The sequence below is a fragment of the Microtus ochrogaster genome, linkage group LG3 (genome assembly GCF_000317375.1).
Source record: "Microtus ochrogaster isolate Prairie Vole_2 linkage group LG3, MicOch1.0, whole genome shotgun sequence".
In the NCBI taxonomy this organism is placed as follows: Eukaryota; Metazoa; Chordata; class Mammalia; order Rodentia; family Cricetidae; genus Microtus; species Microtus ochrogaster.
Window position 1 is genome coordinate 5,957,527 of NC_022029.1, and position 6,000 is coordinate 5,963,526.

Genomic DNA, 6,000 nt, shown 5'->3' on the forward strand with positions numbered 1-6,000 from the left:
GGTTGTGGAATGAGGATTGTGAGTTTGAGGCTCACCTGTGCTGTATAATAAAACCCTGTCTCAAAATGAAACAAAATTATTAAACAAGATTATCATTTATATTTATATCATAAATATAGTAATATATTTTAGAAACATTAAAACATATTTTATAACAATAATGTATAGAAATATTCTAGTCCAAATACTCTATTCTATAATAAAATTATTAGGAGGCGAGTTAAGACTCTTGCCTTGTTTTCTTGAAGAAACAATTCTTTATATGTTTCCAAGTCTCTTGCTGTGACCCCATTCCTTTCATTTGAGGGAACATGGAAAAGTTAGTCATTCTCCTCTGATGACTAAGGAAAACTTGTCTGACAGTGATTTTTTTCAACACTGTGCACATTTTATATTAGCCAATGAAACATGAAAATGAATTTAATGGAAGTCACCATGTTTTCATTCAATTTTTCCACAAAAGCTCAGTTTTATTCTTTCTTCTGAGAGTAGTGGACACAAGGCTCCATTCCTATTATGTAGCCTAGCTCTAATTCATAACCACTCACATATCAAAATTTGGTTTCTACAGTGAACTCTCACTAGGGACACAACCTACCTTATGGGCAGGAACCATGCCAAGTGGTAGCTCACCATGGTCAACTCAAAATGAATGAAACAACATCTTTGGAACATCTTTGTCTCAGAATGTTTAGTTGGGGCAATATAGACATACATACATACATTCAACATACAAATGCATATACATACATTCATAGTATTAATATGCATATATGTGTGTCTAATTTAATTTATTTGTATTAACTTATAGGTCCTTTGCATATATATCATATATTATCACTTCTAGTTTTTATGCTATTCCTCTATGTGTGAAATTGTGTGTCTCTGTGTTCATATTTGTTTATTGTGCTTTTTCTGTGATTATTTTCCTTCTGTTTATTTGTTTTGTACTATTTCAATTTTTTTTGTTTTTATATTACCTGATTTTTTTTTGGTGTTATTCTTTAGATGTCTGTTTTCTACCAAGCAACAGAAAAGGCAAGGATTTGGATGGAGAAGATCTCAGAGGATTATATTGTATGAAAATATATCTGTTGGAGGAGTTTGCTTGTTGGTTCCCAGCTGCTCTACCCTGAAATAACCACATAGAAACAATATTATTTGCAATACTGTTTTCCCAATAGCTTAAGTGTATTTCTGGCTAACTCATATGCTAAACTAACCCATCTCTATTAATCTGTGTATCGCCATGCAGCTGTGGCTTACCCAATAAAGTTCTGTCTGGCATCTGTCCCCAGAGAAGGCTACATGGCTTCTCTCTGATTTTGCCCTTCTTTCTACCAGCATTCCGTTTAGTTTTCCCTGCCTACCTAAGTTCTGCCCTATCATGAGCTCAAGGCAGTTTTCTTTTATTTTTTTTTTATTTATTTATTTTTTTTTTTGGTTTTCGAGACAGGGTTTCCCTGTGGTTTTGGAGCCTGTCCTGGAACTAGCTCTTGTAGACCAGGCTGGTCTCAAACTCAAGAGATCCACCTGACTCTGCCTCCCAAGTGCTAGGATTAAAGGCATGCGCCACAACCGCCCAGTTTAGGCAGTTTTCTTTATTCATTAATGGTAATCACAGCATACAGAGGTGAATCCTACATCAGCTATTAGTAAAACAAAAATAGAAAATATCACTGGAGGATAGAGCCAATAAAATCTAATGAAAAAAACATTTTTAAAATCTATATTTTCAGTGACTAGATTCAAGTTGCTTTAATATGACTAATACTGAATCCATGTTCATTGAGAGAAGAAACCAAATAAATTCATTGCATTTTGTAAAAAAAAAAAGCAAAACTCAACATAATTTGAAGCTTAAATAAAAGAAAAAAGTTTGTTTTTAAACATCCCCATAAGGATACAATTAATTTCATAAAAAATGGTTGCCTCATTATTCTATTATCAATGAAATCGTGTTTCAATGATTTACATGTAGCCAGTGGCATAAATCCTTACTGCTGACTGGAAATATAAGCATAATAATCAGTAGACTAAAGTTTCATTGTTATTTATTTATTTTTTGGTAAAAAAAAAATTCTGTACAGTTAAAGAGTTGACAGTAATTTCCAACTCTTACTTCTATACTGGATTTATATTTAATGATTCTTCTAATGTTTTCAAAATTGCATTTTTAAATAGTTTAAGGATTAAGGGTATTTTAAGGTTTGTGTATCTTAATATAGTATGACATAAAACTGTGGGTCATGTGAACTTCAAATTTTCCTGAGAGATCAATAAATTATTTTCAGTTTTCTCATAACAGGGATATGTAATGGTCTGATAGGACAGGAAAAAAAGGCAGGGTTTCTGAAAATGTGAATGAATTTATTTGCTAATGATTCAGTAGTCCAGTTTGATCCTTTTTGAAAAACAGACATGTGACATACAAAACACAGTGAATATATGAATCGTTTTAATTAATGATTACAAACTTACCCGATTGGCTTGGCACATCAGGAAAACTCTTTACATACATAATGATAGACAAATATCTATTTACTGGATTTTATAACAGTTTTAAAAATAAATCATGAGGCACACAAGCAACATTACACAAACTGAAAAGTTGTACTTATGTCTTTAAGAATATATTATTAAATGCTTGTAGCAGAATGATAGAATTAGGGTCCCTCATAACATTTGCAAACAAACCAACAATGACATTGGTTAAGATAGACAGTATTAGATGTGAGTTACATCTTATGAAGAGAATTTTAATCTACTTTTAAAAAATCATTTAGTTATTTTCCTTCCTCCGTGGAAATATTGCACACAGAAAAATACTAAGCTAAGTCAGTCATGATTGCATCTTAAAGTGTTCACAGTAGGGTAATACTGTTGATTCTTTATCTAGTATGCATAGAACCTTCAAGAATCATGAAAGCTACCTAGTAGACATGAAGTTTCCAGGTCAATGTTAGAAAACGTGTTTATGTCATCTTAATAACCAACAACTCTAACAGATGTCACCTGTAGTTGGCACTACATTTCTATGAGACAGACTATGTTGCCCAGTGACAGTATTGAACACCCATGAAAAACCACATAATTATATGGTGATCCCTATTAATTTTATTATTGTATGTATATTTATGCATTATATCTATGATAAGAACATTGAGTGCTTGGTGGAAAAGTGTTTAAAATTCCACAATTATTTATTTAGAAATAAAGAGAACTCATAAATCCATATCAAGTGTTGTATAGCTAAGTGAAGACAGTTGTGGCTTTCAATGAACTAAAATTATGCCACTGCCTATAATGCCCCACATTTTTATATGCCATAATCAATTGATAATTACTATCGTTGTTTCCATGTCTAGGTCACTGCAAATAACACTGGAATGAACATGGGATATAAATATGATTTCACTTGTTTTGCAAATATGTACACCAGTATATTCTGAATCAAATGTTTTTTTCCTGGAAAAACTGCACCTGCCTTCCTTGAGATGTTGTAAAATCTGGTTCCTTGATATGACAAGTTTTTGATAGATTATGAAAAGGTCATATAATCCATGTGACTTAACTTTTTTTCCTTAGTGTGGGAATGGAATTCCCTCTTGCTTCTTGGTGGAAGATAGGAACACATGAAACATATCTTAGGAATCAAATCCTGGAGGATTCTTTGGAGGCAGAGGCTGTTTATATATTCTTAACAGTTGTTTCCCAGTACACTGAGGAAACTGCTTCATGCAATTGTTCAACAAAATTGCACTTACTTAGTGAGTTCTAAAATAATACCACAAAAGTATCGTATTGATCATTGCTTTATAAACTGGCTTTTCCAGTGTAAATCCTATGGACTACACCCCTTGCCTACATTTTAACTCGTTTTTTTGAGTTTTGTGTGTGACTGACTCCCTCTGCATTTTTAACAATTAATGACTAGTAGCTACTCATAGAGAATTATACTCATCTTTGTGTCATTTTAAAAAATTACTTTATATATTCAGGGAAAATTTTTATTTTTGTGTGTTTTTTCATGGGTGCCCACAAGTAATTGAGGAAATCGTTATATCCCTTGGTTTACATGTGACTTTGAGCCACATGTAAGAATTAAATTTAGAGGAGCATCAAGAGCTCTTAATTGGTAAATACCTCTCCAGCCCCATGCCTAAAATTCATTTTATTTAAATTATTATTAAGCTGTTAGCATTTCATCCCACAGAAAATCATTTATAATCACTTGTCAATTTTAAGAAACTAGTGAGGCAAAACAAAACTGTGTGTTAAAACAATTAAATGTAAAATTTATTTTGCTTCTTCTGAGAAAATTTGACAGGAATTTTTCATTTGTTTTTTTCAAGATAGAATTTGTCCTTGTTGCCTGGCCTTGTCAGAATATGCTCTGTAGACAAGACTGGCCTTGAACTCACAGATACCTGCTGCCTCTGTGTCTCAAGTGCTGGGATTAAGAGCTTGTGCCACCAATGCCCGGCTGAATAGACATCATAATTTTCACTTGTTTGATCACTCATCTGTTTGCACTTACATCACTAAATGCTAAACCTGGAGAGATTAGTCCTAGAGGGTCACTTTTCTGTATACCCTTTTTTCACATTCTTTTTCACATTTTGAAATTCTCAGAATGAAATTTGAGAGTTTAATAATTCCCAAAGTCAAATATTTATCACAAACATAATCCTATTTTTCCCTCAAATTGCAAGACCCTCCACATGCATCACTATTTTTCTCTCTCTTTCTTTATTTCTTCCCTCCCTCCCTCCCTTCCTTCCTTAATTTTTGCATACTTTGAAACATAAAAGTCATTCAATTAAATTTTCCTCCTCTTTTACGAGGGCCAAACTTGTTTGTCAAACTGACTAAATCAGGTATCAACTAAAAGCAAGTCACTGTATCCTTTGGTAAAAGATTTTTCCTGATCAGATTATTTGAAGGGGGAAGATCCACATGAGATATTGATTGTTTTTTCCCCTTGAAGCCTTGATAAAATATGAAGAGAGGAATGTTTGCTTTTACCTGCTTGTTTGAACATTGTGTGATAAGTTCTGACAATCAATATACTCTAGTTATGCTGCTCCTACATTGCTTTACTATATTAGGACCCAAACTTGATCTTACAATATGGACTACAGATCAGAGACTCTTGAAGGATTCTCTTGGCCTTCACCTCCAAATTGTGTCTGATGAAGAGTCTAGACTCCTGGATTGAAAAATTGTTGTTATAATGTGGACCAGTCATTGTTGGAATATTGTGTAAGCTAATCTACTATATCTCCTCCTAATAAATGTGTATTAGTCACTTTCTATTGCTGTAAAGAGACACTGTGACCATGACAACACTTATAAAGGAAAACATTTAATTGGGGTCTGTCTTACAGTTCAGATGATTAGTTATCATGATTAGGTCATCATGGCAGGGAATATGGTGGCATCCAGACAGACATTGTAGCCAAAAATATTTTATCTGGATTTAAAGGCAGGAGGGTGGTGTAGGAGTTCCTTTTGTTTGTGTGTTGCTTTCATTGGATAATGAATAAAGAAACTGCCTTGGCCTAGTTGATAGAACAGAACTTAGTAGGCAGAGTAGACAGAACTGAATGCTGGGAAGAAGAGCAGAGTTGCAAACACCATGGATCTTCTGCCTGAGACAGACGCTGGTTAGAATCTTGCTGGTAAGACACAGTCACGTTGCAATACACACATTAATAGAAATGGATTAAATTAAGATGTAAGAATTAGCCAATAAGAAGTTGGAGCTAATAGGCCAGGCAGTGTTTAAATGAATATAGTTTCTGTGTGATCATTTCAGGTGTAAGATAGCCGAGCAGCAGGGAAAGCAATCAGCCTGCTCCTCATGTTACAGGAGGGAAGAGAGACATATAGATAGACAGATATACATGAAAGAGAGACAGAGAGAGAGAGAGAGAGAGAGAGAGAGAGAGAGAGAGAGAGACAGAGACAGAGACAGAGAGACAGAGAGAGACAGAG